The sequence below is a fragment of the Panthera tigris genome, chromosome A2 (assembly GCF_018350195.1).
Source record: "Panthera tigris isolate Pti1 chromosome A2, P.tigris_Pti1_mat1.1, whole genome shotgun sequence".
NCBI lineage: Eukaryota > Metazoa > Chordata > Mammalia > Carnivora > Felidae > Panthera > Panthera tigris.
The window spans coordinates 65172353-65196234 of record NC_056661.1 but is presented as its reverse complement, the minus strand read 5'-3'; the positions used below and the strand labels follow the sequence as shown (position 1 = coordinate 65196234).

The following is a 23882-nucleotide window of genomic DNA, read 5'->3' as shown; positions in this document are numbered from 1 at the left end:
TGATGGCCATGTCCCTAAAGGGCTCGCCCTATACAGTCTAAAAGGACCTTTCCTGGGCTGCCTGGGGGGCTCAGTCGGTTAAGTGTCCGACTTCGCTCAGGTCATGATCTCGCGGTTTGTGGGTTCGAGCCCCACGTCGGGCTCTGTGCTGATAGCTCAGAGCTTGGAACCTGCTTCGGATTTTGTGTCTCCTTCTCTCTCTGCCCCTCCCCTGCTCACGCTCTGTCTCCCCCTCTCTCTCAAAACTAAACATTAAAAAAATGTTTTTAAATAAAAAAATAAAATAAAATAAACATAAAAGGACCTTTCCCCACCATGGTTCTCCAGGCAACCTCCTCCCCGCCACTGTGTGCCTCGTGTGGAATACACAGCACAGTCCGTAAGTGCGTGCACTGATATTTCTGTTCTACGCTGACCACCCGCACCTCCTCCTCCCTAGAGCACACACGTGGCGTGCTACTTGCCACGGGATGCCTGCACTTTACCAGAACATTACCAGGACCTAAAGGAGCCTGATTCACGGAGACATTATTTTCCTCTCTTTCTTGATTCCCCCCCCCCCGCCAAAATTTACTGAGATATGATCGACAATTAACATTGTTGTCAAGTTTTGGGTGGACTACGATAGAACATAAGCACGTACGGCGCAATAATTGCCGCAACGAGGTTGTCATCACCCACCACCTCCCGTGGTTGCCATTTTGTGCATGTGGGGTTTTGCTGCTGTTGTTTTGGTTTCGTCTGTCATCCTAGCTTTTGAGGAATGGATGGTCCCTTCTGGAAATATCGGACGTTAAAATGGCATCCCTCCTTCTGTCCTTCCCGTTAAGTCATCAAAGTTGTTGTGACAGGCTAAAAATCTGAATTTCCATCAATGGTGGAGACAATACTTTGAAATATTTATCTCTGTGCTCTTTCCCCCCGCCTTGTACATGACCTCCTTCTACTCAGAAACATCCATAGTGTTTCAAGGACCAATAGAATCATTCCAGAGCAGCTGAGAAAGGGGTTAGAGGAAGAGAGGGAGGGAAGGATAAAGAGAGAGAAATCTTAATATTTTTCTGTGTGTGTTACCTTGCTAACAAGGATCGAGACTCCAAGGGAAGGCTTAAAGGAAGTCGGGTAGAGGGAATACACGACCAAAAGAGCCCACTCATGCCATCTCTGAAGCATATTAGGTGGTTGATGGATTCTCTGGGAGGCAGGAGAGCCAGGTCTGGAACCTCCGTGGCCGCAGGGACAGCAGCCATTCCCGGTCCTCTGTGGGCATGGACCCCCCACTGCCACACTGACGTCAGCCTCCAATGGCAGGACCTCTGCCCGCTGCTGCTAGGAACGACCACATCTTGGGGTCTACAGAGGATTTGATGCCCTTTCTTGCTCTCCTACACATTACAGTCTCCTGCAAATGCACATGATTGGCAGATCCCAGGTCTGCCTGAACTTATGGGTCTGCACTGGAGTTGTAAGGGAGCCTGGGAGAGTGAGTCCCAGCTTCCATCCTGGAGGTGGCACTCAACATGGGGAGTCACCCACATGTAGGACAGGTGGACAGGGGGGCTGGGCACAAGGCTGGCATCTACCACACCGAAATAAGAAAGGAGGAGATGGAATAGAGAGAAAGACTCCTTCCCTTGTTTGGGAACAGGCTTCTACTCCTGGGAAAATTCAAGGAGGAGGAGGGTGGAGCATGGACTTTGAAAAAGTTGGGGGCAGAGGATGAATGACTGATCCTGGGGCACCAGGGAGAGGGAACTGTAGGTCATCAAGAGGAAACTGGCCCTTGAGGGACCACGTGGACAGCCGTGTGGACAGGGTGGGCCAGGGGCAAACAGAGCACAGGGGCCTTGGTGTCCAGAGGGTGGGAGTGTGGTGGCAAAAGACCCCTCACCAGGACTGGGCCGGAACCCAGCATTGATGAAGTCCACCCCCACTGTATTCCTTCTGTGAATAGACTGTCACTTGAAGGGGCAGCTGGGTGGCTCATTCAATTAAGTGTCTGACTGTTGATCTCAGCTCAGGTCATGATTTCATGGTTCGTGGGATCAAGCCCTGCATCAGGCTCTGCACTGACAGCACAGAGCCTGCTTGGGATGCTCTCTCCTTCTGTCCCTGTCCCTCCCCTGCTTGTACGTGTGCATTGTCTCTCTCTCTCCCTCCCTCTCTCTCTCTCAAAATAGATAAACATTAAAAAAAAAAAAAAAAAAAAGACTCACAGGATCCAGAGTGGGAGCATAAGCGTGTGCAAGGAGGAAAGAAAAACAGTTATGGTGGGAAATAGAACATGATATACTCTCAAAGAATCTTCCCACAACCCACTTAATGATTACAGAGGGACAAATAATAAGATTGTGGTGGAGAAACATGGTTGCAGTTCTCTTAATCAAGTGGTCCAAGGAATCGTCACTATGATGAGACACAGTGACATCATGTGCCTCCAGGTAGGAGGCACAGAGAACAGATGTCATCTCTGTGGTTCTTGCCAAAATTGTGTAAGTTAAACCATCAGGAGGAAACATCAGACACACCCAAAATGAAGGACTTTCTAGGACATACTGACCAGCACTGTCTATGCAGAAGGATCAAAGATCATGAAAAACCAAACAACACATAAGCACTGAAGATCATGGCAAGTAAATGAAATATGTGATCCTGGGATTGTATCCTGGACCAGAGAAAGGATATTAGTGGGATATTTTTTAAATGTCTATTTATTTATTTTTGAGAGAGAGGGGGAAAGAGAATCCCAAGCGGGCTATGCATTGTCAGAGCACAGCCCAACACAGGGCTCGAACTCACGAACTGTGAGATCATGATCTGAGCCCGAATCAAGAGTCGGGACACTCAACCCACTGAGCCACTCAGGTGCCCCGGAAATGGTCTGAAATATAAATAAGGCTGTAGATGAGTTAGTGTTGCATCGATGTTAATTTCATGATTTTGATTAACAGTTTTTGGTCACGCAGGATTTAGGGAAGCTGAGGGAAAAGAGTGTGGGAATTCTTTACCTGATTTTGGCAACTTTAAGGTAAGTCTGGGTTTGTTTCAAAATAAGTGGAAATTAGTAAGAGTGTATACATTGGTCTAGCAGAAGAAGCGGGGAGGAGGCGGGGAGTTAACAAAGAGCATTTTCCAAATGTCTACCACAGCAAGAGCCAACGCTGGCTGACTGGTCACAGAGCTCCTTCCCGTGGAGAAGTCCACCTCTGGCTGTGATGACTGACAGCCTGAGGACAGACAGGCTAGAGAAGCAGTACAGCAGAAACCCTTTACTTATCATCTGATGGGAGGACAGAGGGCTATCTGGGATAGGTCAGCCCCCAGGGCTCCTTTCCGTGGCTCCCTTCAGACTGAACCTCAGAGGTGACAGGGCAGCCATCATAATCATCCAAATAGGCATCCTTGAACCCAAAACATTGGTGCCACTGGTGTGCCTCAGTGAGTGTGCCAGTGGGAGAGGATGTCCAGGGAGGGCAGGTGTCTCTGGAGGAAGCCCTGCCTGTGACCGGCACAACCACAACTGTGGGAGGTATACGGATATGTGAGTCCATGGCCTTTCTCCTGGTCACACAAACAGCTCAAAAGTTCTTGCGTACCCGAGGGAGGGACACAATGCTGACACATCAATAGGCTGACAGGACTCTGGGGTCATATAACCAAAACGCCACTGCTGACAGGAAATCAAAACTGAGGAGAGGCTCTGAGCTTCTGGCCAAGATGTAAGAACAGGCCCCAGATCTGCCCGCCCCCCCACAAAGAGCTAAGAAACTGGACAAGATACACGAAAGAAGCATTTTCCGATGTTGGACACCAGACAACATAGGACAGGAATCACTGAGAAGAGGAAGAAATGAGGTGAGCTCCACACGTGACATGGGATACCTCTTGGAGAGCTTCCAGATGTCATTGCAGAGAGGGAACTCTCAGGCTGAGCCCAGCGTCTCCCCGAGAGAAGGAGCAGAGCTGGGTCTGGGGCACCTCACTGGCTCCAGGGCACAGAAGGCAGAGCCTGAAGGCACAGTGCTGCAGACGGGGGGGGGGGGGGGGGGGGGGGGGGGGGGGGGGGGCGGAGGTGTAGCTTGAAGACTCACAGAGGGCTTCCCTTGAATTCAGCCAAAAACTGACCAGAACACACATGAGTATAGGAAACGAACCAAAGCCAGTAAGAGAACCCACCCAAAAAGTACAGAGGAAACAAAACCTGTGGTGGATACAGACGCAGGAATGGTCCATGCTCCCCCAGGCCAGAGTGGAACATGTTCATGGGCAGAGTACTCCAAAAGGGCTGTTGCCTTAAAAAAAAAAAAAAAAAAAAAAAAAAAAAAAAAAAAAAAAAGGTGGGGGGCACCTGGGTGGCTCAGTCGGTTAGGCGTCTGACTTCAGCTCAGGTCATGATCTCACAGTTTGTGAATTCGAGCCCTGTGTCAGATTCTGTGTGACAGCTCAGAGCCTGGAGCCTGCTTTGGATTTTGTGTCTCCCTCTCTCGCTGCCCCTCCCCTACTCACCCTCTGTCTCTCTCCATCTCTCAAAAATGAATACACGTTTAAAAAAAGGGGGGGTGCAGTTATAGCTTTAGATAAAAAGTTGCTTTGGACCTAAGAAAGCTTTGTGGGCAGCAAGCCTCAAAAGTATCAAGCTGCTTCCAAGTAATTTAATGGGATCACAAAGCACAGATCAAACCCAGTTAGGAGAATAAACAAAATGTCTAGCATGCAAAACCAACTACACTTTACAAAGTCTGCACCCAATCCAAAATGATCACTCATGCAAAAAATCTGAAAAGTAGATTCTATAATGGTAAAAATCAAGCAGTAGAAAGAGACCCATAATAACACAGACGATAGAATCAGTAGGAAAAAAAACATTAAACAAGTTAACAGTTATTAAACCTATATCCCATATGTTCAAAGAAGTAAAAAAAGATCATGCATTCTAAGGAGGAACATAGACAATATTTTAAAAGACCCAAATCAAACTGTAGACATGACAGAACTCTGGATAGGACAACAGCAGAGCAGATACTTTTGCAAATGAGAAAATGAATACATTTGAAAACATGGCAAGAGAACCTGCCCAAAATGAAAGACAGAGACTGAGACCAAGGGAAAAGAGCAGGTAAAGGTGAATTGTAAGAAGACACAATGAGTCTAACATACGAGCAACTGGGGTCAGGGAAAGGGAGGAGAGGGGCGGGGAGGGAAAAAATATTTGAAGAAAAAATGGCTGAAAAATGTTTCAAACCTGCTGAAAAAGACTAAAAATTTCTCAAAGAGTCCCAAGCATGAGAAACATGAAGACAATTACATGAAGGCACATCATAATCAAACTGTGTAAAGTCAGCAATAAAGAAAAATCTAGGGGCACCTGGGTGGCTCAGTCTGTCTGACTCTTGGTTTCAGCTCAGGTCATGATCTTGCAGTTTGTGAGTTTGAGCCCTCCATCTTTCCCTCTCCCTCTCTCTCTGCCCCACTCCCACCTGCACTGTCTCTGTCTCTCTCAAAATAAATAAATAAACTTAAAAAAAAAAGAAAAAGAAAAATCTAAAAAGCAGAAGAAGAAAGGACACATCCTGCACAGACAAGCAAAACTTGCAAAGACCAGATCTTAATTATTCTTGCATAAAAAAGAAATAATTACGTGATGTGACAAAAGTGCTAAATATCGCTACAATGACAATCATATTACAGTATATAAATGCATCAAATCAATATGTTGTACACCTTAAATCTACACAATGTTACTTTTTTAGTTTTATTTATTTTTGAGAGAGAGAGAAAGGGAGGGAGGGAAAGAGGGAGAGAGTGAGAGACAGGAGACAGAGAGGCAGAAAGAGAAGGAGAGAATCCTAAGCAGACTCCAAACTCAGCACAAAGCCCCACTTGGGCTCAAACTCATGAACTGTGAGATCATGACTTAAGCTGAAACCAAGAGTTGGATGCTCAACTGACTGAGCCACCCACACGCCCGTACACAGTGATGTATATCAAATACATTGGATTGTGAGTCACTTGTTCTGCGAGTGTTCCACAAGATGAGCAAACATCTCCAATAAATTTTAACTTGATAAATGAGCAATGTCTTGCAATATAAGTCATTCGTGACACCAAATGTCACATGATCACAACTGAGCCAATGGTTCTTGAAATTCGCTCTGATATACGAGTGCTTTGGATGAGAAGCATGTTTCCGAACTTATTATGCTCACAAACCAAGGTTTTACTGTATATCTTTTAAAACAGAAAGAAAGAAAGAAAGAAAGAAAGAAAGAAAGAAAGAAAGAAAGAAGAAAGAAAAGAAAGAAAGAAATGAGAAAGAAAAGAAAGAAAAGAAACGAAAGAAAAGAAATGAAACACCCTGGAACCATTAGAACATCTTTGAAATACTAAAAAAAGAAAAACAAAACAAAAACTTCATGTAGAAACCCACAACTAGTGAAAACATCTTTCAAAAATGAAGGCAAATAGAAACTTCCAGACGTGGCAAGGTTTTCAAAGCACTCATCCCAGCAGATTCACAGTCCAAACAAAATGTCTTTCCTTCAGGTAGAAGAAAAATGACACCAAATGAAAATGAGTGTCTACATAAAGGTGTGGAGAGCATCAGAAATCCATACGTGGGTAAATAGAACAGATTTTTTTTTTCTGGTTTTTAAAAACCCTTTAGAAGATAATTGACGAAATCAAAACAAATGTAATTTCTTACGGGGTTTATCACATACATAGAAGTTAAAGGTCGGACAACGGAGCCCACCTCAGGAAGATTCTAGAAAACATGAAGTGGTCTAGTGTTACCTCATACCCACATCTTCCAGTCGGGAGAAGACTCTGCACTTGGACTTGAGGAATTAGTTTGAAATACCGGTTTCCTGTGGACCTTTGAAAGTCTGTGGGAAGGTCAACTAATATTTATGAACCTGTTTTTTTTTTTTCCTCCTGCGATTTGGGGATAGCATTTTTTTTGACACTGCTACTCTACGCGGGTCCACAAACCATACCACATCAGAATTTTCACTTTAGCAAGCTTCTCACGTGACTCAGACATGATGAAGACTGGATGCCAGTCTGGCAATTCTCGCTGACAGAGTTCAGAAGCAGATGCTTTCTACACACCGACACAGTGTTCCTGCTGCCGGAGCCCGGTTCCCTTGGCGAGCACTTTGCAGTCATGGCCAGCATGATTTCGAGACTAGCCGATGACATCAGAGCAGTTTTTAGACTTTGCTAACAGGCCTTGTAGGTGAGAGGGCATCATCTGCAATGCACGGTCAGGTCACCTGGCTCCAGCAGCTAGCTGGAAATTGGCTCTTTAGGGCTGCATTTTTGCTCTTAAAATTTTTTTTTAAGTTTATTTATTTATTTTGAGGGAGAGAGAGAGAGAGAGAGAGAGAGACAAAAAGAGTGAGCAGGGGGAGGGGCAGAGAGAAAGAGAGAGAAGCCCCAAGCAGGCTCCCCACCATCAGCGAAGAGCCTGATGAGGGACTCAAACTGTGAGATCAAGACCTGAGCCGAAGCTAAGAGTCAGACACTTGGCCGACTGAGCCAGCCGGGCGCCCCCAGGGCTGCGGTTCTATTCGAGATGCTATCTTTTCAGCCCTTGGCTAAGATTCCTCTGCCCCTCCCGTGGGAAGCCAGGTTCCCGCAATTTGGGCTGGGGATCAAGAATCTATTTGTAAAAATTGCCCCCAGTGATTTTTACTATCAAGCAAATTGATGACATGGGATGTGGAAAATCAGTTCCCACAAAACGAGGCACACAGTTCCTTTTCCTGTCACAGGAGAGCTTCCAACAGAATCCACGCTGTGTCCCCTTCCCCCCACAACCTTTCCCCACTGGGAGGTCCGGGCTCCGCCCTGAGTTCCCCAATCATGCTGATGCTGCTTTGGGAACCTCACTTTGAAAGCAACTGATTTACGCAGCACTTTATAGAGTTTATAAAGCCTGGCCATGCACTCTATCTCATCGGATCCAGGCCACTACGGAATGAATGGTTAAATTAACTTGGGTTGGATTTCTGGAGGTCTGCGCACACCACCGGGAATACTGGGATAGAGCGGGAATAGCTTAGACCCGCTACTGTTTACCGAGTAAGTCTTTGATCCTGGCACTATGGTGTCAGAGAGGTTAAGTACCTTGTCCGACACTGGCCAGCTAGAGACAAAGAAGAAATAACATTTGAACCAAGGTAGCCACGCTGCCTTCCCTATAAATGGCAATAAAATGTATGTTACTCAAGGGGCGCCTGGGTGGCTCAGCTGGTTAAGTGTCGGTTAAGTGTCCGCCCCTTGGTTTCCACTCAGGTCATGATCTCACAGTTCCTGAGTTCGAGCCCGCATGGGGCTCTGCGCTGACAGCACCAGGCCTGCTTGGGACTGTCTCCCCGGCTCTGCCCCTCCCTGGTTTGTTCTCTCCAAAGTAAATAAGATTAAAAAAAAAAAAAAAAAGTATGTTACTCAAAGGACTTGCGAGATAAAGTGTAAGTTTCAGAGGCTGGATTAGCCCAACCTCCTTTAGCTGCAGAGAACAGAGGCTCACCCTGGCTCCCCTTCTGACCAGCGGCAAAGCTGTGGGCCTGGCCTGGGAAGGTGCCAGAAAGCCTGCCCCTCCTCCTTCCCTCTCTCCCTCGGGGTTCGGCTCCCTCTGCCTTGGGGCAGGTATCTTATCTTCTCTCATTTGGGTTCCACTGCTGCTGACTCACCTATGACCTGGGGACATTGTTTCACTGCCGCACTGCAAGCCAGCTCAGTCTCCACACATTTCCAGAACAGGTGCTGGAGGGATGGGGCGCTGAGTCATGCCAGGCTTACATCACCGCTCATGCCCACAATTCGATTACATCAGCGCTCGCGCCCTAGCCCCCCCCCCCCGCCCCCTCGGTTGGCTGCCGTGCGTCACGTGACTTCCCATGGGTCCCGGGAAATCGCGTAATCTCCTCAAACAAATCAGCTTCCGAGTCGGTGTGCCCGGAGCTCGTCCGTTAAATGAATCAGCATGACGTTGCAATTAAAGAAATGTTGAGAGATTTCCAGCATATTTCAGCTAGTTCACTCCCGGTTCCCCTCAGCCACTTTCTAGTTGCTGATGCGCCGTGTGCGTTTCTGCAGAGCCTGGCGTGCTGCAGGCTCTGGGGCCCTCCCCGGGTGCAGAGTGAGGGACCAGTGTCACAGGCATGACCCCGGACTGAGAGTGCTGCGGCCACATGGGCCATTTCCTCCCATGCACACTGCACCTGACATGTCTCAATGGGTGTCAACGCGGTTTGAATAAATACCCAGGATCGGTACCAGGAAATGCACGCACAGCGGTCGGGAGGAGTCCTGCCTGTTCCCGGCCCTAAGCCAGCGGTTCTCCGGGGCCAGCGCGCCACAAGTGGTTAGAACGGGGACGGCTCAACCACCCCGCGGGTCTGATTCAGTCGGCCTGCATGGGACCCAGAGGCTGCATTTCTACCACATTGGCAGGAGTTGTGGATGCTGCTTGTCCGGGGACGGTGCCCTGAGAAGCAGTGCTCTGGGTAGCGCAGCCTTGGGGACTGACCACAAGAAGAAAGAGGGTGGTAGCTAGGGTCCCCCAACTCCCCAGGAGTTCCGGGCTGGCCATGCTGAGCCTGAAGTGTGTGCAGAGCACAGACCACAAGCAGATATGTCTGGTAAGTGGGTGAGCTGGGACGCCGTGCGGGCTGGGGCCATCGGCCAATCTGGGGAACAGCCGAGCAGCAGTGTGTGGAAGATTCTCGAAGAAAGGTCAGTTGAGAAAAGGACAGAATCCCGAGAGGTGTGTGTCTGTGATGGAGAGAAAGAGACGGGTGGAGAGAACGCGAGTAGCACCCGTCTCTTTCTCCCTCCCGGCTCTCTCCCTCCTTCGCAGACTCACACCTGCCATCTGGCCTCACTGCTCGGCCTTAATAGTGTTCACCTGAACTTTGACGGCACTTGGGCCCGCATCTGTCAGGCACCTACGTTTTGCAAGTTCTCGCGCTCTGTGAGCTCATGGCCTAGTCTGGCCCCGCGGGGGGGCCCTCCTGAAGGTCCTGTAGGTCCTGTGCCAGCCCTGGCATGCTCTCTAGAGGGCAGGTGGGGGGAAGACAGTGGGCAGGTGAGGGAGATAGAGGACAGGTAGGAGGACAGCAGGCAGGTGGGGGGACAGGGGGGAGACTCTGGATGCTGTCCCTGAAGACCACCTTCACCTGTGTGAGAGGTGTACCTGTGTGAGAATCACCATTTGTTGCAAACCTTGAGGCTTTTGTAAAGCCTGTGAGTGACGGAAACCCGAGGCCTGGGCCAGGGAGGGTGGTTATGAATCATGGAAACAGGCGGCCCCCACCCCCACCCCCTCCTGGATCAGCTACAAGAGGTCCAGGAGCAGCATGTAAGCCCTGGGACCAACGCCTGGTCCAATGTCCACGTGAGGGGGGGGGGGGGGCGCAGGCGTGTCTGGATTGACCTCACCAGCACCGCACTGGGCTGGACCCGCTGAGCCTGGCTGCCTGGCAGGGCCGCACTGTCTCTAGGGGAGCCGCCTGAGGCCGGGCGGCCAGCTGCGGGGTGGCTGTGTGATGCCTCATGGTGCTGCCCCTCCTGTACCCTGAGCCCCAGCTGAGCTGATCCCCACCCCTCCCCCAGGCTGGCCGAGGATCCCAGGTTTGGGAACCACCTCCTGGTATATACAAATGAAAGCGTAAGTGCCCAGGCAGAATTGCCACATTCCGGGTGCATTTTTTTTTTTTAATTTTTTTAACGTTTATTTATTTTTGAGACAGAGAGAGACAGAGCATGAACAGGGGAGGGTCAGAGAGAGAGGGAGACACAGAATCTGGAACGAGCTCCAGGCTCTGAGCAGTCAGCACAGAGCCCCACGGGGGGCTCCAACTCACAGACTGCGAGATCGTGACCTGAGCCGAAGTCCGACGCTTAACCGACTGAGCCACCCAGGCGCTCCTCCGGGTGCATTTTCAACGTTTCCACTTAACAATACTTTTAACAAAGGTAGCAAAAAAAAAAAAAAAAAAAAGGGCAAGAAGATTATGCCATTTGTGAGATAATGATAAAGTTTACCAAAAAGAGACTAACTCACAGTGGCTGGATCCAGAAAGGAGGCACGCTTCCAAAGGAGAAGGAAAGGTATTTTCTGTGGAGTTTCCCAGGTCATGTATGGACTTCCATGTCGACGCACGTGTCCTTGGGTATCGCTCTCCCAAGGTGACACAGGGCCTGGGACGTGACTGGCTTCGGCCAATAGGATGTTGAGAAGACCTGTGTGCAGGGACCTGTCCCTGCCCCCCAAGACAGGAAAGGAAGTCTGGGGAGCCCGCAAGGCAGCACAGGCAGCCTGTCCCCCTAAACCTCGCAGGCCCCATGGCCCCACCCACCCTTCCTCTGACTGCTGCTACAGCAGGGACCCCAGGCGAGGCTGGCAGGAAAAGGTCCTAGGGCCAGTCCTAATCAGTGGCCGGGCAAGTCGTGAGCCAATTAGATGGTGGTGCTCACTAGTCCCTACGTTGTGGGAGTGGGTCTTGCGACGCTCCCTTGGGAGACGAAGTTAAACTGAATTTGGCTCCCTTCCTGAATCCCTGCCCCCATGATACACCCTACTTATGCCCCCCCCCCACCTTTGTGAATTCGCATTGGACGAAGGAATACGCCCTCTGAGGAATAGGAACCATGCAGAGTCAGACTGAGCCCTGCTGGCAGTGCAAATGGAAACCGTTGGGTAATTGGCTGGTCAGAGCCGAAGGAGCCACAGAATCCTGGAGAATGCCAGTGATGAGAGGCAGACACGAGGGGGCAGGTGCCAGCAGGCAGGAAGGAGGGCCAAGAAGAAGCGGGTGGGGGGGGGCGTTCAAGAGCAGGCCTGCGCTCTCTGGGACCAGCCAGCTGCCTCTGCGTCCGCTACCAGGCATATTCCGACTGGACGGCTTTGTTCATGGTGACCCAAGTGACTCATCTCTTCCCTGACCCCAACACGACAGGGGGAGGCAACCCGCTACGTTCTAACGAGATATGTGAAGGAATTTTTTTTTTTTTAAGCAGCGTGCCCGAGGGTGTTTCTTGTGGTCCTGTTCATAGCAGCCAAAAAATTGGAACGGCCTCAACTGCCCAACCAGATGTGCCCGTGGAGGGGCGATTCATAGGGTGCCTGCCAGCCCCTGATGGATACTGAACTTGAACTCTGCTAGCACGTGGAAATGGACACACACGCACGTCGCAAGTAGGGGGGAGAGCAGAGGGCTGCATAAGTAGTCAACGTTCTAAGTATTTCTAAGTCTTCTTGTAAAAGCTTGGGAATAAAAGTAAACGTCACGTGAAGGACACGGGAGCTGTTTTCCCATGAGGAGAGATGCTCAATGTCACGGGGCACCGCTCCCTCTTTCTTTCTTTGGTGTTCTTTCTTTGGTTTTATCCACGGGGGACGTGTCCCGAGGCCCCCAGCGGATGCCTGAAACCACAGAGAGTACCCACCCCTACACGTGCTATGGTTTCTTTCCCGTACATACCCACCCGGGATAAAGCTTTTTTAATTTATAAAGCAGGCACAGTAAGAGCTTAACAGTAATGATAAAGGACAACAATTATAACACACTGTCATAAAAGTAAGGTGAATGCGGTCTCGCTCTGTCTAAATATCTTGCTGTCCCGCGCTCACCCCTCTTGGGATGACGTGGGATGATGAAAGGCCCCCGTGATGAGACGGAGGGAGGTGAGTGGCGTAGGCGATGTGACGCAGTGTTAAGCTGAGGATTCATCGGGGGGTGGGGGGGGATTATCTACTCCCGGACTGCGGTTGGCCATGAGTAACTGAAACCCTGGAGGAGGGGATGGACGACTGTTTGTCCACCAAAGCGAAGTCCCTTCCTTCTCCATCTGTCTCTGAGCTGGGGAGGAAGGGCCCAGCTCCAAGCTCACTCTTGCAGGCAGCCCCCCATGGCCTTTCAAACGACCGATTGACCTAACGGGGTGGGGGTGGGGACAGTCTGCTCTGTCCCACACAAGATGTGGAGAAGTACATTCCTTGGACACTGTCAGCTGCCTTCCTGGGCTATTGTTCTGAGTGTCATCTTCCGCTAGGAGGAGAGCAGCAGGGGCCATAACAGGTCGGACCATCCTTGTGGCAGGAGAAGCACGGAGAATAATGGTCCCGCGGATGGGGGTGGTGCTGTGAGGATCCCCACCATACACTGTACCTCACTTGGAGGCGTTGTCCCCAACGTTTACTGGTGATAGTCCCCCGACACCACCCTGTGGCCATGGTGCCATTGCTTCCCCATGTTCCGGATGCAGGCGAGGGGCACCGTGAGTATGGTACCAGAGCAAGATGGCGCTCGCCGCAGGCATGGCTGGTCTACACATCCCCGAGACGTCCGTGGGCAGCGGTCATAACAAACACACACCCTGGACGCTTTAGACACATCATGTAATCAATGTCATGTGCGGTAGGTGGCCCCCGCCTTATGCTTCAGGACCCCGAGGCTCAGTGTAGTTGGATGACTTGCCCAAGGCCCGAGGCAAGGGAATATTGTGCCAGATGGAACCCCAAAATCTGTGAGCTTCACCATGATAGATATCCTCTCTCGGTGATTCTTCTGGAAGAATAATTGCCCTCCGTGTGACCGGAACGGACGCATCAGTCCTGGAGGAACCTAACTTGGGAGTTCGGTGCCAGCCCCAACTCTTGGGGGCTTGAGCGGGGGCCCCGAATAGGTGTCTTTCGCAGCTGGTGCGGGCATGTTGGCTCGAGTGTTGGAGAGATTCTTCGGGACATTCGATGAACGTGCCAGCCATGGATGTGGGTGACCAGATTCCTGAAAATGTTCCCCAAAGCAAAGTGTTGCTATTATCGTATGCACACACAGGTCTTTTTCAAACGCAGGACAAACAGCATAACAGGATGTCACACGCATCGCCCAAAACGCCCAAGCTCTGTTGCAGGCCAGCGTCCCCACCGGGGAGGGTGATGGCTCAAGGTCTCGCTTGAGACCTGATGCCCCTGTTCTAGTCTCACCCAGCGTTTGAAGGCTTCCTCCTGCGCCTTCCCCGCTCGGGAAGGCTACTCCTCCGGAAACGGTAAAGCACGCGATGACACAGCTCTCCCTCGCTCATGGATATCTGGGGTCGGCCACGGGCTTCTGTGCGGGAGGCTGGCCCCGTGATGCTGTTCCTGTTTCTGGGTGCTTTCCATGAAGTACCCGAGTGGACAACTACATCACTTGTGGTGTGACAAGCCGCAAGGACAAACAAGAGTGTAACAGAGTAAACACTGATGACACGTAGCAGCTCTTGGGACTGAAGACGCCACAGGCCCGCGTTCGCTCTGCTGCTCTACCTGGAGCCCACGAGGCAGCTGCCTCCTGGGCTGGCCACCCCGGGAAGCCAGGTAAGGCTGCCCAGGCAGGGGGTGCCACACTCTCTTTCATAGCCTGTGTCCCTGAAATGAAGGAGACTCCATACATAGACCCCCAGGGAGCTTCTTTCCTTCCTTCACTCACCTTTCTTCCATATTGGTTCCCATGCCCGCTGCTAAAGCATCACTCAGACAGGGGCCAGGATGGCTCTGATGACAAGACGCTGGGATAACTCTGGTTACGTGCCATGTCTGCGTTACTGACCCACGCAGGCTGCAAAGATAATAACACGTAATAAAATGGTGTTTGCGTTACATCGCTGAGTTTGGGGTGGTTTATGATGTTGCAATGGAACACTGAAACAGTACAGGGCGCCTGGGTGGCTCAGTCAGTTAAGTGTCTGACTCTTGGTTTCGGCTTGGGTCATGATCTCATGGTTTGTCAGTTCGAACCCTGCATCAGGCTCTGGGCTGACGGTGCAGAGCCTGCTTGGGATTCTCTTTCTCCTCCTCCTCTCTCTCTGCCCCTCCTCTGCTCCTGCTCTCTCTCTCTCTCTCTCTCTCTCTCTCAAAATAAATAAATAAAGTTAAAAAAAAAAAAAGGAATATTGGAGCAACTGGATGGCTCAGTTGGTTAGAAATCTGACTCTTGATTTCGACTCAGGTCATGATCTCACAGTTCATGAGTGAGTTCGAACCCTGCATCAGGCTCTGTGCTGACAGTGCAGAGCCTGCTTGGGATTCTCCCTCTTTCTCTGCCCCTCCCCCCACTCGTGCTTTCTTTCTCTCTCTCAAAAAAAAAATAAAAAATAGAAATTGAAACACTAATGACAGCATTAAGATATAAAAATTTACTAAAACCATCATATAAGGTAAGAATTTTAAAAAATACGTTTAAGTTTATTTATTTTTGAGAGAGAGAGAGGGAGAGAAAGCGTGCACAAGCATGGGAGGGGCAGAGAGAGACGGGAAGACAGAGGATCTGAAGCGGGCTCTGAGCTGTCGGCATAGAGCCCGAGACGGAGCTCAATCCCATGGACCATGAGATCATGACCTGAGCCCAAACTAAGAGTCAGACACTTAACCAACTGAGCCTCCAGGCGCCCCAGAATTATTATCTTGACTTTATAGCCAAGGACATTGGGGTTAAGGAGACTGAGTCATTTTTTTTAGTCCCAAACCACACAATGAGAAGCAATGTTAGAATTGGGGCTGGCCTGTCTGATTCCCAAGCACACGTTCTTGGCCTGAACAGGAGACAGAGCCCCCAGTTCTCCCTTTGCATGTCCCCCGAGGCAGTAGGACAGCTGTCTCAGTGGGTGACAATCCCGTCTCCTGATTGTCATAAACACGTGACTGGCAGAGTTGCTCTCGGGGAGCAGCTCCCAGCCGCAGCCCTTGCTGACTGCGCTCCTGAACTCTCGGGTCCCTGCCTAGCAGGGAGTTCCTGGGGGTGCCTCTGCTCCGGTCATCGACGGTTCCTTCTAGGGGTCTGTCGTGACCCCCCCGAGTCCCCTTAAGGAAGCCTTTGTAAGAGGGCCACCGCCATCACCTGGACTTGTCCTGTGCTCACAGGTGGTCAGCATCTCATCAGTGTTTGTTAAGCGGATGTGGTGTCTGCGAACCCAGAGCAGACGCGGAAGCCACTGGAACTCTTAGTGCTCTCAGAGCTGCGTGATTTCCTGCCCTTATTCCTCCCCGCAGAAGCTGGGCCTTGTGGGGTCTTGTCCTAAGGGAAACCTGGGCGGGAGAGGTCTCACGGAGGTGCCCCGGATGGACGGTCTGTGTAGACTCGCGTCCCAGTTCGAGCCACGGGGTGGGTGTCCGCCTTGATGGCGCACAGACCTTGACCTCCTGACCCACTTCCTTCTGGACCGAAGCACTGTCTCATCCTCGCCCGAGCACTGGGTGCCTGCTCTGGGCGTCCCTCCCTGGCTGTGCCTGGCAGCCACCTCCATCCACTTGCCCTGTGACAGACGCTCGGCTGTCACCTGACGCTCCATCTCCAGGAGGGTCACCGGCTTGCAAGGCTCCGACCTCTTGTGGACTTTTCGGATATATGGCGTTTGCTCTGACCCGGACCCCCCTCTCCAGGGGTGGCTCCTCCCTTGCATATTTCTCTTCCTTCTTTCTTCCTTTTTTTTTGTTCTTTATTTGAGAGAGACAGAGACAGCGCGAGTGGGGAGGGGCAGAGAGAGAAGGAGAGAAAGAGAATTGCGAGCAGGCTCCACCCCGCCGGCACAGAGCACAAGACAGCACAGCCTTTGAACTCATGAATCCGTGAGGTTGTGACCTGAGCAGAAACCAAGAGCCAGACGTGTAAGTGATTGAGCCACCCGTCCTTTGCCTATTTCTGGGTCTGCCCATCCTGTGGGTGTGTCCAGTCTCCAGATGCGTCAGAATTCACAAGCTAGCCTCCCAGCCACCTCCCCGAAACCCCTTCAAAGCAGGGGGACTTGAGGGGGGGGGCTTAAAATCTCTAACTAAAATAGAGCACTTAATGTCTTCTTCCACACTGGATTCAGGGACACGTGCCCAACCAGAAATGACATCACATCTTCTTTTTTTTTTTTTTTTTAACGTTTATTTATTTTTGAGACAGAGAGAGACAGAGCATGAACGGGGGAGGGGCAGAGAGAGAGGGAGACACAGAATTGGAAGCAGGCTCCAGGCTCTGAGCCGTCAGCCCAGAGCCCGACGCGGGGCTCGAACTCACGGACCGCGAGATCGTGACCTGAGCTGAAGTCGGACGCTCAACCGACTGAGCCACCCAGGCGCCCCGACATCACATCTTCTGATCCTAAAACAAAGGAAAACCCTTTGCGTAAAGACGCAGAAGTCCGCAGTCTTGAAATCTAATCGCGGGATCTTGCACAAAAGAAATCCTATTCAGTCACACCCTTAAATAGCCGGTTACACAGAAAATAACACACTGACGAGAAACCACAGTGGAGCCGAGAGTGGGAGATGGTGGGACTCGGGTCAGAGAAACGTGGCTTCGAATCCCAGGTCCCGTGGTTAAGTGACCTTGGGAAGTCACGGGGCGTTTCTGAGCCAGCCTCCTTGAGTATGAGATTGAGACCATCACGTTCGCCTCAAAACGGGTTGATAGGATTAACTGTGACATGTACACAGAATGCCTGGTACCGTGTATGACGGGACGTACGGCTATCACCTGCCGACAGTGAGGCACGTTCTGAAGAAATGGGACCTGTTGGGGCGCCTGGGTGGCTCAGTCCGTTGAGCGTCCGACTTCGGCTCAGGTCATGATCTCACGATGCATGAGTTCGAGCCCCGCGTCGGGCTCTGTGCTGACAGCCCTTCAGCTCAGAGCCTGCTTCACATCCACTGCCTCCCCTCCCTCTGTCCCCCTGCCCCTCCTCCTGCCCCTCCTCTCCCCCCCAAAACAATAAATATAAAAAATAAAATAAAAAGAACTAGGGCTCGTTTGGAGGGTGAGGGAGTGAAAGAAAGAGGGAGAAGAGAGAAAACTAAACGTAAGGAGAACAAAGGAAAAAACTCTCTCCTGGAGAAACCTGTCCCAGATCGTCACCCCATCAGTTGCTGTGTGTGCTAAATAACAACTTCTCTGGGTTATAAACTCTGCACATTATGGTGAAACAGACTTGTGGAGCAGGAGCACTGGGGGCCCCAGGATGGATGGGGCACTCGCTCCCCTGGCCTCCCCGTGCACGGGGTTTCTTGCCACCTCGAGCGCTGGCTGTGGGATCCCTCCAGTGCGTCCCCGGGATTAGCTGTTCTTTTTCTGTGTAGCCTCACAGGACGACGTGCAGGCAGATTAATCCTCTTAAAGAACGTATGCTAACTGCAGCAGCTTCTCAGTGTAGCGATTCAAACGTTAACTTTGCCATGCTGCCTTGAAAACAAGCCTTCGCTAGCTTTCGCGTGCACCGTGGAAGTTGTGCTCATACTAAATCTTCAGTCGCTCTTGATACGTTTCGCCCATTAAATAGTTTTGTTCTTATTTTGGATTCCCCTTTTAGCTCTGGAATGTTGGTTATTAAAACCATCAAGCGTGTTGGGCTTGGAAATATATTTCATTAAGTAGAGTTGGTATGCTATGAGTGGGTGATTAACTTCTAATTGAGTTTAAGGGCTGGCTTGACTATTTTTTAAGTGGCTGAAAAGGAGCCCACGGTTTAGAGGCATAACTGGGTTTGCATACCTTGGGATTCAGAATTGCATGCACTCGGAATATATATACATATATATGTATATATATATATGCAAATATATATATATGCAAATATATATACATGTATATATATATATATATAATGTTTGCTTATTTTTTGATGGAGAGCACAAACAGGGGAGGGGCAGAGAGAGACGGAGACAGAGGATATGAAGCCAGCTCTGTGCTGATAGCAGCAAGCCCGATGCAGGGCTCGAACTCACAAGCTGAAAGATCATGAGCTGAGCCAAAGTCGGATGTTCAACCGACTGAGCCATCCAGGTGCCACAGGAAGCCACTGTCTTTTTAATGTTTATTTATTTTTGAGAGAGAGAGAGAGAGAGGAGAGAGCATGAGCAGGGGACGGGCAGAGAGAGGGAGACACAGAATCCAAAGCAGGCTCCAGTCTCTGAGCTGTCAGCACAGAGCCCGATGTGGTGCTGGAACCCACGAACCGTGAGATCATGATCTGAGCCAAAGTCGGATGTTCAACCGACTGAGCCACCCAGGAGCCCCAGGAAGCCACTTTTAAAGGAGGTGGGGGTCTTGGCTTTTCACTGCCATAAAGGCTACATGCTTTTGGCCAGAGGCTGCTGGTCATTCATTTACCAACCACCCTTCTCTCGAGCCTCCTCTCTTGCTGACTGACATTGTACCCCGCAAGAGAGAGGTTAAAGGCGCCAGGTGCTGCCAGGGCTTGGGCCCGAGACCATATTTTGACCACTGAGATGTGAGAAGAAATCTGGAGCCTTCTAGAATGAGGAACCTTATAGAAAGGAGGAATGTTTCCTTTCTGCCTTCGGATGCAGCTATAAGGGGAAGTGATACCTGGGGCTACATGTGCACTGTGACCTCTACAGCACGGAGAACAGTTATAGGGCAGAGCCGGCAGTGGGAGTGGCCGAGGGCAGGGTGGGAGGTGCGGAGGTCCTGGATGATGGCAGGGAGGGAGGGGGGTGGTGAGCCCTGCTCTGTTCCCCGCAGCCCAAATCACCCTAAGGAGCACAACATTCTTTCAGTTACAATGGAGATACCTCAGAAAGAGCCCCAGGAGGTGCTTGCAAAGGCTCACACTATTTGCCATGAGGAGAACGCAAATTAAAATCAGAATGACATACCATCACGCACCAAGTGAAATGCCTGAAAGTCAAAAGCCTGACGATACCACATATCGATCAAGATAGGGAGGAACTGGAATGCTCAGACATTTTGGTGCAGGTTCAAATGGCTTTGATCACTTTGAAAGCAGTGTGGTGGGTTCTTTATTATTACTATTATTTCATGTTTATTCATTTATTATGAGGGAGGGGGAGGTGCAGGGTGGGGGAGAGAGAATCCCAAGCAGGCTCAGTGCAGAGCCAGACACGGGGCTCGATCTCACAAACCGTGAGATCACGACCTGAGCCATAATCAGGAGCCGGATACTGAACCGACTGAGACACCCAGGCACCCCTTGGTGGGCTTTTATAAAGTCAAATACATATCATACGACCCAGCAATCTCGCTTCTATTATTTACCCAAAAGAAATGAAAACTGACGTCCCCAGAAAAACCCGGGTGGCCGTTTTATTCATAATTGCCCCAAACTGGGACTTGCCCAAATTTTCATCAGCCAGTGAGTGGATGAACACATTGAGGCACAGGCATCCATGCGTCGTATGCAGCATTTAAAAAGGAACAGCTGTTGACGCATGCCCTGACATAGGTGAATCCCAAATGCATTACGCTAGGTGAGAAAAGCCAGGCAGAAAAGGCCACCTACCATGTGATTTCATCCATATGACAATCTCAAAAAGGCAAAACTGGGAGCAAGAAAGTAGAAGAGAGAGGTTGCCAGGACTGGGGCGGGGGCCGCAGGGCCAAGAGGGAAGCTTTTGGGCAACGACACCGGTCTGTATCTTCACTGACGTCGTGGTGACACAATTGTATACCTTGCCCAAACCCCATAAAATGTGATTTTTTTCTGAAGGTAAAGTAAATCTCAATAAACCAGACTTAAGAAACATCCTTCAGGGGCCCTGGGGTGGCTCCGTCGGTTCAGTGTCAGATTCTTGGTTTCGGCTCAGATCACGACCTCATGGTTCCTGAGTTCAAGCCCCACGCTGGGCTTGACAGTATGGAACCTGCTTGGGATGCTCTCTCTCCCTCTCTGTCTGCCCCTCCCCCACTTGCACAGAGCCTCTCTTCAAAATCAATAAACATTAAGGAAAAATAAAAGAAACATCCTAACATCCTTCAGTGAACCTATTCTGGGATATCAAGTCATTTTGATTCGAGAAGAGTTCGTAAGAAAAATGGATTACCATGGGAATCTGAAACAAGAGCCTCCCGTCACCCAGACCTGGGGAGATGGGAGACAGAGGGCATGTATTTGGGGCTTGTGACCCAGAATGTCCCCTCACAAACTCAGCCTGGCCCAGCTGTTCCTCACCCGGTCTGACCGTTCAGGGCCTCAAGGCACTCCCGGCTCAGACTCCCAGGGGCAGGTGTCCTTCCACCCACTGGTAAGCCAACCTACAATCAGGAATCCTTGGGCCAAATGTCTCCCCTCCCCGCCATCCTCCAATCAATTGCTGCTAGGGACCAAGGGAAGTGGGGCTGTTGGGGGGGGGGGACTATGGACAATTCCACTTTGGGGGAAATCCAGTTAGCCGCACCCAGGACAAAAAGATCTCCTTCCCTCTCATTGCCTTTGGAATAAAGAAGAAACTCCGGAGCATGACAAAGAGTCCCTTCTTCGCCTTCCAGTCTGGTCTCTTGTCACATCTCCTGACGCCCCGTGCCTGCCAGCCCCACCGCCCACATGGTATAATCAAATGTGATTACCTTGGTGAGGCGAATGCCTCTCCCTCCCCTTGGTTCCTGCCTTACAGAACTTACCATGTTGGATCCTCCAGGATATCGCTGCAGCGTTCCACCACGGAGAAGCCTTCTCTGAACCTCACCAGGCTCCCCGCCTCTGTATGCAGGGGGAGGGGCAGCCTGGATTCCTCCTGTTTACGGGAGTCAAGGAACCGCTGTGTTTGAAATACTGGTGTGCAAGTTGGGTCATGACAGAGGCTGTTCACGGTGCAGAGTGACCCCCGGGGGTGGGGGTGGGGGGGGAAGGAAGGTGAACTCTACACGGTGGGACTGGCCCAGGGGTCAGCGGTGCAAACAGGTACCTGCCTGTGGCAGGCGCTGTGATTGTATTATGATTCCAGATCAATTCCCCACCCACGGTGAGGGGGGAGAGCAGGTCGTCCAAAGCGCTGTTGACCACTGGTTCCAGCTGACTGCCAGGTACGTGCCTGCACACAGGCAGACCCCAGGACTGGCCTCACCCATGGAAGAAGTGAGGGCCACCTCTGGCCAGGGCATTTCACTGCCAAGGGGCCGTTCACCTTATTCCCTTTTCCTTTGCCAAGGCGGCTGGCAAGGTATGAGACGGTGCCCGGGTCCCAGGTCCTATCATTCATTTACTCCATGCATTGGCTGTATTGGTAAATTCATTCGCGAGACGCTAGTTTGCAGTGAGGACTTATTTCACTGAGTGCCCGGCACTCCCCCTGCTGGGGTGACACTGGTGAACAGCACTGGGTTACCCTAGTCACACGCGTACAGCCAACGGAGGAGACAGATATTAACCAATTCATTGCCAAGTATAATTAGAGGCTAGCAGATTCTCTACTTTCAGCTGAAGGAGGCTTCTGGCACGCGTTTGTACAATTGAATTCCTCAGTGTCACGAAATCCTGTTTCTTGTCCTGACACCTGATCGCAACCGTACGTTTCCCCTTGGTAAAGCCCTTGAACACAAAGCCACAACGCCTGGCCCCTGGCAGGCTGGGTTCTCGAGGGTAATGTCTACACTGCATGGCTGTAGGCCATCCGGCTTGCATCCCTCTGAGAGGAAGCATGTGGCCTGTGAGCGTTTGGAATTTGCAGCAGGAGAAGGCACTGAGGTGCAATGTGTCCACAGAATTGGCTCGGCCCCGGGGGACAGCTGCAGTTTCGAGGGCCACAACAAGAGTGACAAGTTCATGAACTTGGATCATCAAGTGGTACTGAATGGGCCCTGCCCAGAGGGAGAGGCATGTGTGGATGTCTGCGAGGAGCTGGAAAATGTAGGGAATGAGGGCCTGTCCTAGGAATCCTGGGGACCAATGTCAGCATGCCAACACTTGAGGACATTTATTTTGATCCTTTCTCAGTGAACAGTAATGTTGGAAAGCCCAGCCATCGTGAGGCAGCTAAATATGACACCTGACCCTCGACAGAATCTTGAGATGGAAAGAAAGAAACACGGGGCGCCTGGGCGGCTCAGTGGGTTAAGCGTCCGACGTCGGCTCAGGTCATGATCTCGCGGTCTGTGGGTTTGAGCCCTGTGTAGGGCTCTGTGCCGACAGCTTGGAACCTGGAGCCTGCTTTGGATTCTGTGTCGCCCTCTCTCTCCGCCCCTCTCTTGCTCTCTCTCAAAAATAAATAAACATTAAAAAATTTAAAAAAAATTAAAAAAAAAAGAGAAAGAAACACTGTAAAAAACACTGTAAAAAAGAGAAAGATTCTCAGATCATCAGGCAAAATTGGGATATGGACCTAGATTATATGCAAGTGTTTTACAGTGTAAATTTATGAATCTGGTAACTGTGCTATGGTTATGTAAGATAATGTCAGTGCTTCAGGAGAGACATAATCAAACTATACAGGAGTGAGAGACTACAGTGCAGGGAGCTTACTACAAGTGATGCAAAAAATATATGCATATGTATATAGATGCTTTTCAAACATCTATCGAAGCTCCCTGCCTATCAGGCTTTCTGCCTGGTGCAGGCATTCGTTGCTAATGGGGGCCTTTGGCAAAGCTGTAAGATTCAAACCTTATATACTTTTGAGAAGACGCCCAAATTGAGTTTTCTCCTGAATTTTCTCTCCACCCTTTGTCTACAACAGGAATCCTTGGGTTTTCTTCTTCCAGGAATCTAAGCTCCTTCGTACCATTTTCTCTAGATGTTCATCTCATGGTTTTCTCAGCTTGGAGCAAACAGTAGAGCCTTTCAGGAGGCCTATTTTAGTTACAGGAAAGGATGACCCTTCATTGATACATTCCGTCCAAAGGTGGGAAAAGCAGGAGCTATAAAAAAATGCCACAAAGTGTTTTGGCATCATCCTTACTCTGCACTTATCAGCTACCTGACCTTCAACAAGTTATTCAACCTCCAGAAGATTTGGTTTCCCAGTCTGTACAGTGAGCATCTCCCAGAGGTTCAGAGTGGGGCTTAATTAAGGTTAGTGATGTTTGGTACAAAATGTGTGCTGAATAAAGGTAAGTTATTGTGGTGGCTGTTTCCGCCTAAAGACCCAGAAGAAGATG

General features: G+C 50.5%; 1 long non-coding RNA gene across 1 annotated transcript; it reads left to right on the top strand.

The window, feature by feature from the left end:
- Positions 1-9063: 9063 nt before the first annotated feature.
- LOC122236421 lies at positions 9064-12602 on the top strand. The gene is made up of 2 exons (XR_006214475.1): positions 9064-9647; positions 12028-12602. It is a non-coding gene; the product is annotated as an uncharacterized LOC122236421 (long non-coding RNA).
- Positions 12603-23882: the final 11280 nt, after the last annotated feature.